Below are 11,242 nucleotides of genomic sequence, written 5' to 3'. Positions count from 1 at the left end.
TGTTTTTTGAGTGTGTGTATGTTGTGCTTGTGGTTTATGGTACATATATTAAATGTACACAGGTTCACACACACATACACACACATACACACATGTATATATATGTGTATATGTATATATATATGTATATATACATATATGTATATATATATATATACAGATGCATATGTACAGATACACACAAATCCATATATATGTATACAGACACCCACACATATATATGTACATGTACACCTACACATACAAGTACAATTACACACACATATATATGTACACATATACATGCATGAATATTTATGGAAGCCAGTGATCAATGTCAGGTATTTTCCCCTTCCTTTCACTTTTTTCTGTTTTGAGACAGTGTATTTTAACTGAACCTAAAACTCATCAATTCACCTACAGTGGCTAAACAGGGAATTTAACGGTCCAGTCATTACCTCTCCAGCCCTGGAATTACCAGTCTGTACCACTGCACCCAGCTTTTTATAAGACTCCTAGAGATCTGAACTCAGGTCTTAATGTTTGAGCAGCAAGTTTTTTTTTTTTTTTTTTTTCCACAAAGCCCTTTCCCATGAAACCAAGATTTACATGAGACCCAAAAGGCATCAGGAGCAAAGCTAGAAAGAAGAAATTACCTCTTTATTTTCTGGAGCATTCAGATACAAAAACCACACTAGATCCATTGAGAATCAAAGACTGGGATAGGTAAGAAAAATCAAAATGTAGAAAGAGCCAGAAACAGGGAACCCAGAGAGGAAAACAGTAAGATCCTGATGTACAGTAAGAGAGATTTTAATGAGGGAAGAAGCCACACACTCCACACTCATATTTTCACATCTACACATAAATACACAGACACAGACACACAGACACAGACACAGACACAGACACAGACACAGACACACAGACACACATACACACACACACACACACACACACCAGGCATGTACTCATACAGCTACCTTGAGCACTGCTAGAAATAATGCTTTTTCATTTACAACACTGGGCCCTCAGCTGCACAGGTGTGTGTGTGTGTGTGTGTGTGAGAGAGAGAGAGAGAGAGCGAGAGAGAGAGCGAGAGAGAGAGAGAGAGAGAGAGAGAGAGAGAGAGAGAGAGAGAGAGAGAGAGAGAGAGAGAGAGAGAGAATCTGGCATTTTGGTGTGGGAGGAACTGATTCTCCAGGGAACTAAGGCCTCACCAAGCAGAGAGAGATCCCAAGATCTAAAAAGGCTTTCCAGAAATCCATGGCCTAGGATGCAGGTCAAGTCCTTCCCAGGCAGAAGCTTAGAATTAGAAACCAGTTCACCTAGTGTGATTAGGTCCCCGAAAGCCATGTGAGTCTGGGAAGTCACCAGTTTTTCCTTACTCATGGTTTGTAAAAGAGGAAGTTATCAGGTAGTCTGTCAGGCCTCGGCCTCCAGACCTTCATTTTGAACTTTTAATATTTACTCTTAGTGTGCATGGTGTTATAGCCAGATAGAGAGGTTCCCTCACAGACCACCAGAGAACACCAGCATTCCAACAAGTATGCAAAATCAAAGAATCTTTATTCAAGCTTGAGCATGGACCCTCCAACCTCTCCAGCACAAAGGAAAGTATGGAAGGTCAGAAGCTGGTTCAAGCCTTGCCAATTTATCATGGTAGCAGGGTGAGGGACTTTCCAACTTGGCAATTTCATGATTGATTGACGTTTGCTTGGCTCAAGTCTGTTGGCTAGTGATGATTTCAGCTTGGTATGAACAATGGTTGCTAGTTTAATCAATTTACTTTAAATATTAGGTCCTTTCTCCTTAAGAATTGATTGGTTATTGCTATGAGTTGAGTGGCTATTTGCTCAGGGGAATTGTGATTGTTATCCGTTTGTCATGGTTCTTGGAATGAGTTGGGGTTTTTCCTGTAGCTGAGTTCATTCAGAGAGCAAGTTAATCCTAAAATGGAGTCTGAAAGCAAAGCAGAGTTTGCAAAGATGAGCTCTTCACCATCTGGAAACAAGATACACAGGATACCTTCCTGGAATAGAAAGAACTGCTGGAAGGATCGCTCTCCCTAGTTCTAAGTTATACTACAAATCTGTAATTACTTAGGAAAAAAACATGGTACTGGCAAAAACCAGACAGGTTAATTGAGAGAATCAAATTGAAAACCCTGTCATAAATATACACACATATGGACACCTGGCTTTTCATTAAAACCAAACCAAATCAAAAATAAAAATACACAATGGGAAAACGGCCAGATCTTCAACAAATCGCGCTGGTCATACTTAATGGTTACATGTAAAAAAATAAAAATAGATGCATATTTATTACTGTGCACAAAGTGTGACCCCAAATGGATGCAGAGCCATGACATAAAACAAGATACACTGAATCTTATAGAAGGAAAAGAGGGAAATAGCCTTGAATGCATAGGCACAGGGAAAGATTTTCTAAAAGAAGCCCACAGTTGGCTCAGGTATTAAGACAAAGAGTTGATAAATGGAACCTCATGAAACTGAAAAGCTTCTGTACAGCAAATGCCATCATTCGGATAAAGCATCAGTCCACAAACAGAAAAAGATTTTTATGTACTTCACATCCAATATTGTGCTGATACCCAAAATATATAAAGAATTAAAAAAAAAAAAAACCCAAACAACACAGTGTTAAAAAAAAATGGGCTATAGACCTAAACAGTTTTTTTCAAGAAGGAACCTAAAGTAGCTTAGAAACACTTTACAAAATTTTTCGACATTCTTAGCCATTAGGGAAAAGCAAATCAAAGCTATTTTAATATTTGATCTTACACTTGTCAGAGTGGCTAGGATCAATAAAATTATTGACTGCTCATCCTGGCAAGGCTGTAGAGAAAGGGAAACATTTATCCATTGCTGGTGAGGATGAAAATTTGTTTAGTCACCCAGGAAATCAGTGTGGCAGTTCCTTAGTAAGATAAGAACAGAAGATATAAGAGTATCCCTCAAGATGCAGCTATAGAAACCTTAGGCATATGCCCAATGGATGCTGCATCCTACCCCAGAGACACTTGCTAAACAATGTTCATCAGTGCTCTCTCTGTTCATAACCTCCAGAAATTGGAAACAACCTAGTTGTCCCTCAACAAAAGAATGGATTAAAAAAAGGTTAAATTTACACAATGTGGTGTTACTTACCCACTAAAAACAAGTGACACCCTGCAAGATGTCCTGGGTCAATGATGGCCTAGACCTTGTGGGTAATGCCAACCAATGCTTGGTTTTATTTGAGGCCTACATCTTGAGATGGATCCTATAGCCTATACTGCTTAGACAGCTAGAAACCTACAATAGTCCCAAACACAACAGGCACCAAAAAGTAATGAAATGATTCATAATTGTATTCTAGAATAGTCATAGATCACTACCTTGTCCAGTCATCATCAGAGAGGCTTCTTCAGGCAGCAGATGGGGAAAAAATCAATATATTTTTTTTAAAAGGTGTCATCATGAGACTAACAGGTCAATGGGTGGAACTAAAACAAAACAAAACAAAACAAAAATGATCCTGAGTGGGTTATTCCTCTTAGACAAATATGATATATTTTTTATTATATGTGGATAGTAGCTATTAAGTTAATGTTAAACGAGCTTCTAGCTAGGGGTACAGGTAGATCTTGTTAGGAAAGAGAAATAGAATAGATAGTTATTATTGAAGAGTGACTGGAATGGGAAGATCAGATGGGGAACTCGAGGGAAGAAACAGCTAACATAAAGAGCATTTGAGGGGTAGTATGAAAACCTGTATAGTAGAAGAATCCAAAAACATATACATGTGTAAATATGTAATATTATCTAAATGAAAGTGCCAAATAATGGAAGAGACTAAGCCCCATGGACATTTCTTGTCATCAAATGTAGTTATCAGTTCTGGGATTAGGTTATATCTAATTGATTTGTTCAAAGCTCTCCTGTGGGAATCCCCAAACAAGCTATGCTGTTTTCAGAATTTTAGCTTGCTGATGGCAGGGACCATTTCAAAAATGAACTATACAACTCAATGAACATGAAGAAGTCAAGCTGGTGCCTACACAGAGCCTTTAACCCTATGTTCTGTTGTGTTTGGTACAGGAAGGTGCTCTGTATGCTACTAAAAGAAAAACACCAAGTCAGGCACAAACCCTTCTGTGACAGTCAGCCACAGCCACATCTCCATGGAGATCCATGTGTGGATGGAGGAAGCAGCTACTACTGTGACTGCACAGGTAGTGGACACACAGGAACACACTGTGAGGCTTTAACAACTCATTGTTGGTCAAGGCCTTGTCCACAATGATACAACATGTGAAGACAGTATTGACAGCTATATTGTTCAATTCTGGCCTGGGTACACAGATGCCCTGGATATACAGGGTGCAGTAGCAACTCTGCCAATGTGGAGGGGGCATGGTACTGGGTGTGCTGAGCTGTCCTCAGAGGATCAATAGGACACACTGCAGGCCTACCACCCTATCTTGGAGCCTCAGGCTTTGTTTGAATCTGGAAGCCTGGATACTCAGACAGGAGCCTAGAATAACTGTCCTCTGCAGAGGCTCCACCTAGCAGCTGACCAAAAGAGATGCAGAGACACATAGTCAAACATTAAACCAAGCTCAGGAAGTTTTATGAAAGAGTTAGGGGAAAGATTGAGGAACTCAGAGGGGAGGTCATAAGGAGTCCACAGAAGACCATAAGAGTTAATTATCCTCTCCAGAGACTGAACCACCAACCAAAGAGCATACAAGGCCTAGAACTAACCCTCTCCTGCCCCTCCTCATATATATAGCATATATGCAACTTGGTCTTCATGAAGGCCCACGAACAACTGGAGTGGGGACTTACTCTGACTCTATTGCCTGACTGTTGATTCTGTTCCCTTAACCAGTCTGCCTTGTCTGGCCTCATTAGGAGAGGCTGTGCCTAGTGCTACAGTGACTTCAGGTGCCTGATTGGGCTCATATCCAGGAAGTCTCCTTTCTCAGATGTGAAGTGAGGGCTTTGACGGGACTTGGAGGAGAGGAGAGCACCGGGGAGCTGTGATTGAGATAAAAAGAGAATAAATTAATTAATGAAAAAGATAAAAAATCTGGGAGAGATAGCTCAGTAATTAAGAGCACTTGCTGTTCTAGCATAGAACCAAGATTTGATTCCTAGCTTCCACATGGCAGCTCACAACCATATCCCCATAATCCCATGGGATCAATCAACATTTTCTCATCTCTGCAGCCTTTATGTATGTATGTAGTACATTGACATACAAACCAGCAAAATACGCATTCACATAAACACTTGAAAACTCAAAAAATTTTAAGAGACAATAAAAATAGGGGAGAGGCAACAAAGGTGATGGTAAGGTGGTATGGGAGAGAATATGTTTAATGTATTATATACTTACATGTAATAGTAAGTAAAATAAAAAACTGAGCAATTGGGGTACAGCTCGGTAGAGTGTTTACCCAACATTCAAGAGGTCCTGAGTTCAAGTTCCAAGTGTTGCATAATCCAGGAGCAGTGGATCTGCAATCCCAGGGATGGTGCTATACACCTGCAATCCCAGCACTTAATGAGAGGAAGGGGAATCAGGAGTACAAAATCATCTTCAGCTATGCAGAGAGATCAAGACCAACCAGATCCACATGAGAAACTTTCTTGAAATAATTTTTAAGGTAGTAGTTTAGAAAATGAACAAACAAATCAGGAGATAAGAGCACTGATATTCTTCCAGAAGATCTGGCTTCAATTCCCAGCATCCACAGTACAGCTCACAACTATCTGTAGCTCCAGTTCTGAGTGACCCAATGCTCTCTCACAGACATACATGTAAGCAAAACACCAATGCACACACACAAAAACAAGTAAGTCATTTTTAACATTAAAGAATTACAAAGTTAAGGAGGGGAGTTAAATTTCCATTGAAGACATAGGTTCACCCCTCTAAAGCCATAGTCCCTTTTGCCAGTGTCATTTGGGGATTTTTAATTTTTTACTTTTAATGTTTTACTCTCTACAACTAAATGAAAACAGCAAAAAAGTATTTTATTCCTCAAAGTCAATATCATCCACTTCAAGAATTCTGATATTTTGTAATACTCATGCCATTTTCTTATATGATACTCACAATTTTTCCTTTCCATTTGAAGTCTATTAGCGTGATATGAGTGTTATTTTCATTTTTGACCATTAAAGGTTCCTAGTTTGATAATTATTTGGATAAAATTTTCATAATATCAGAAAGTTTTTAGACTGTACTTCATTAGTTCATAGGTTTTCCTCTGTATTCCATTAAAAATTTTTAAATGTGTGTGCATGTGTGTGAGTCACTGAGTGTGCTTTCATGGTATCGTATGTGTTTGTGTGTATGTCAGGAGTTCTAAGTTCACCATTTTATAATGAATCACATTCACAACAGTCTCTAGATGCAAATGGTCTTTAAGACACAGGCTTGACACCCCCACAAAGCCACAGTATCTCCTCAAAGAGAACATAATAAGAAAAACACTGTCTCACCTGTGCATTTCTGAGCTAGACTGGCCACCCCAGAAGTCTCATTACAGTTTTCACAGCACCTCCTGATTGAAAAACGGCCCACACTGGCTGATAATATCGGAACTCCTGGGGCATCAGGCACAAACCTCAAGCCAGAGATCTGGCAGGCACATAAGACAAGGAGCTTCTCCACACACAATATCAATTTCAAATAACTAAAGATGCCATAAACTACTTTGGGGAATAAGCTATGTCATTACATGACAAGGTTCTATGTAAATCTGAAAAATGTTACAAATGTTTGTAGATGGCCAGCAAGATAGCATCAGGAAGGTTAAGAACACTGGTCAAGATTTTTAACACAGGATTCAGCATTCTAAGAATCACCTGGCATCTCTAACCGTCTCTGGAGAGCTGCAGCTGTCTGCTGAAATCAGCCATGTGTTCTGTGATGCCACCACAGTGACATCATCACTATGATGCACCATAAAGGACATATGATGGTCCTCTCAGTAGAATTAAAAGAGGAAAATACAAAAGATGTATTATCTCTCTATATCTCCAGGTCTTTATAAACTAGAAAATAACCCAAAAAATGAGATCCAAAACCAGAGCACCAAAAATCTCATGATGAAAGAAAAGATCCTTTAATATGATAGTTTCATTTTTAAGTGTGTGTGTGTATCCATGTGTATGTTTGGAGGTCAGAGGTAAATTTAGGAGAGCCAGTTCTCCCACAAAATGTGTCCCCAGGATCATACTCAGGTTCTCAGATTTCAAAGTAGCATGTTTTATTTTTTATTTTTTTATTTTTTGGGTCAGGGGTGGGGGGAGTAGCACTACACTGACAACACTGGACCACACTGGACAGGAGACTGGGTGCAGCTCTTTTTAGGTTGTGGAGTACTTGTCTGACATACTCAAAGTCCATGCTTGTGTTCCACACAGAGCCAGCCATGATTACAAAAAAAATATACAAGATATAAGACAGGTTTGATGAATATAAAGTTAATAGAAAAACCTGACCATCTTCCTATAATATATACAAATATATATATATTTATTTGTATATATATTTAAAATATATATTTGTATATATAAATATATATTTGTATATATATATATATATCTGATATATATATATCTGACATATATATATATATATATATATATATATATCAAAGTTGCCCAGTGGATGCAGTAGATGTGTGAAGCTAAGATAGAATAAATCCCTTTACATTTTTTTTTATAAATTCACCTGCAAAAGTTTAATCTATTCATTAGGCATAACAAATTATTAGTAACAATATATTATAATAAAATAGAACAACATCAATTATTCACACTACAAGTCATTTAACAATCTTGAGTTCTTTATTTCTGGGATTTGCCACCTAACTTTTAAGATATCTACTACATTTATTTATTCCTTTAAAAATTGTGCATATGAGAGTAGATCAGAGGACATCTTGCAGGAGTAAATTTCTCCTTGCAGATCTTCAAGGCTTGATGTCAATCAAGTACAACCAGCTGGGCCTTCTCACTGCTGGCTCCACTTAATACTTTCAAACCACAGTTGACAATGGGCAGCCTAAGCCAGGGAAAGGAAGAGCCTTGGTAATCATAGTTAGAACTTGAAATTTAGCCACAACTGTTGTACACACCTTTAGTCCTGGCACTCAGGAGACTGAGACAGGAAGAGCAGGAGTTCTAAATCATCCTGGACTACATAGTGGGGGCAGGGGGCGGGGTCAGAGACAGAAAGACTGCCTACCCTCGTTTATACCCTCCTTATACATGCTAGATAGCGATGGCGCATATAAAATAATAATACACAAAAACGAAGAAAGGATCCATCCATACAGTTTTATTTGGACTTCATCAGGAAGCATATATCCAGATTCACTGCAACATCAGTAATTTGTAGAATTACTTTCACACACCCTACCTCCAGCATCAATCATGTAGTTTTTTTTTTTTTTTTTTTTTTTTTTTTTTGCTAATTAACCTTCCCTCCTCTCCACCAATGAGAGGAAGTGACACACTGGCCAATCACAAGGCACTGTAGACATTTTCTACCCAGTTCCAGCTGCCATATTTTAAGGACTAACCTGGAAGTCCTAGAGCATTGACTCAGCAAATCCTGTCTTCAGCTTTCTTTTTCTTTTGTATGTATTTATGTTCTTTGTTATCTGAGAAGGGCATGTGTGTCCTTCATTTGTCTTCCCTTTTGCCTCCCTCACATCTACACCCACTAGAACCAGTTTGTATCCTCTGTCATGGTTATTTGAACTTACTTGAGCAGGGTATCCAAGACACCTTGCAGTACTTTAACTATTTAATTTTTTGTTGTTGTTGTTGTTTTTAAAGGTGAAAAACAAGATCATTACTTGCTCAACTCCTCCAAAACTTGCTCTGTCTGGATCTACAGACAATCCCTTCAACTTTATCTGGCTTTTCTTGACTTTGACGTAAGTATACTGACCACAAGAGATTGTTAGCTGGCCTGGAGACCCCGGAGAAGTGGATACTCCTGAGGCTTCCCAGATACAGTGAGAAAATTAATAATGCATATAGGTATTATTAATAAGGCATGTAGGCATAAGGGTTGGATATTTGGGGATATAGAGGGAGTAGAGTTATATTTATATATTTATATCCATGGGTGTGAGGCAGAGAACCAGAAGAACCCACAGAGAAGCAGGCAGGTATGGACACACAGTATTTGGTCTAAGCCCTTCACCTGAATATACCCTTTAAAGACTCACAGTATTTTCCCCCTTGGCTATTAGGTAAATACATGGACAAAGTTGCTTGCATAGCAATAAGAACTGGTAGTTACTGTTGGCTGAAGGGTTGAGTTGTGGGTCCTTGGCTAAACAAATATATCAAAAGTCCTGAACACCTCAAAAGATGGTAAAAAGAGATTATAGATTTAATCAGTCTTTCTAAGGGTAACCATGTGGAGACTGGAACACCAGGAAAATCCAATGTGGTAATCAAGGCAGATGACTGGAGTTAAGTAGCTGCAAGGAAAAGACAAGATTTTCAGCAAAGCAGGTTCTCAGAAGGGTCAGACCAGGTTCTGGTACTGTAGGAGTGCACCACCAGATCTGATTTTCTGTGATGCTAGGATGGAACCCAGGGCTCTGTACATGCTAAGCAAGCATGCTACTGGTCAACCCACAGCCTTAGCTGATTTTTTTTTTTTTTTTTTTTTGCCATTTTAAACCACTTACATTATATCATTTTATAACAGAGCCCCCTGCAAATTTACCTGTAATCTTTACCACAAATAATTAAGGGTTTGTGTTCTGAAAGTAAAAATGCTGTTTTTCAGAACCATAGTATATCAAAATGTCAGGAAAATTAAGAGTAGTAGAATACTGTTGAGCAACACAAAAACTTTAATGCTTATTCTGGTTGATGACTCATGCCCTTAATCCCAGCACCAAAATTAGGTAAAATAATATAATAATGAAAAAAAGAGAGTCAAAATTAGTAAATTCTGTGAGAAGCTCCAAAAGATCTAATTTAAAAGAAATATAAATAAATGAAAACAAAAACAAAAAACAGCAAAAACCATCTCAGCACTCAGGAGACAGGACCAGGCTCTGTGAGTTTGAGGCCAGCCTGGTGTAAAGAACAAGTTCCAGGACAGCCAGGACAACACAAATAAACCCTGTCTCAAACAGAACAGAACAACATAAAGCTAAAGAAGCCTAGGGGTTGTACAACACGCCTTTAATCTCTGCACATGGGAAGTAGAGGCAAGGGAATCTCTGAGTTTGAGGTTAGCCTGGTCTACAGAATGAGTTCCAGAACAGCCAAGGCTATAGAGAAAAGGCCTTTCTTAAAAAAAGAAAATACGGAAAAGAAAAGGAAAACAAAATTCATTCAATGTATATAGGGTATTTTTTTTTAATGGCGGGCTCTGTTTTCCTATTATTATTATTATTTTTTTTTTTTACCACTTCCAGTATGAAGCCTGTGCCTCAAACACTTGGGATTCTGGCACAAATGTGTGTGTTCATGCATACTCTGTGAGCTGTATGTGTGTGTGAGAGAGGGGGGGAGAGGGGGAGAGGGGGAGAGGAGGGAGGAGAAGAAGAGAGGAGGGGGAGGAGAAGAAGAGAGGAGGGGGAGGAGAAGAAGAGAGGAGGGGGAGGGGAAGAAGAGAGGAGGGGGAGGGGAAGAAGAGAGGAGGGGGAGGGGAAGAAGAGAGGAGGGGGAGGGGAAGAAGAGCGGAGGGGGAGGGGAAGAAGAGCGGAGGGGGAGGGGAAGAAGAGAGGAGGGGGAGGGGAAGAAGAGAGGAGGAGAGGAGGAGAGAAAGAAGAGAGGAGGAGAGGAGGAGAGGAAGAAGAGAGGAAGAAGAGAGAGGAAGGAGAGAGAGGAGGAGAGAGAGGAGGAGAGAGAGGAGGAGAGAGAGGAGGAGAGAGAGGAGGGGAGAGAGGAGGGGAGAGAGGAGGGGAGAGAGGAGGGGAGAGAGGAGGGGAGAGAGGAGGGGAGAGAGGAGGAGAGAGAGGAGGAGAGAGAGGAGGAGAGAGAGGAGGAGAGAGAGGAGGAGGGGAGGAGAGGAGGAGGGAGAGGAGGAGGGGAGGAGAGGAAGAGGGAGAGGAGGAGGGGAGGAGAGGAAGAGGGAGAGGAGGAGGGGAGGAGAGGAAGAGGGAGAGGAGGAGGGGAGGAGAGGAAGAGGGAGAGGAGGAGGGGAGGAGAGGAAGAGGGAGAGGAGGAGGGGAGGAGAGGAAGAGGGAGAGGAGGAG

The sequence above is a fragment of the Arvicanthis niloticus genome, chromosome 30 (genome assembly GCF_011762505.2).
Source record: "Arvicanthis niloticus isolate mArvNil1 chromosome 30, mArvNil1.pat.X, whole genome shotgun sequence".
Lineage (NCBI taxonomy): Eukaryota > Metazoa > Chordata > Mammalia > Rodentia > Muridae > Arvicanthis > Arvicanthis niloticus.
The sequence above is the reverse complement of the archived record's forward strand: the minus strand, read 5'-3'. Positions refer to the sequence as shown.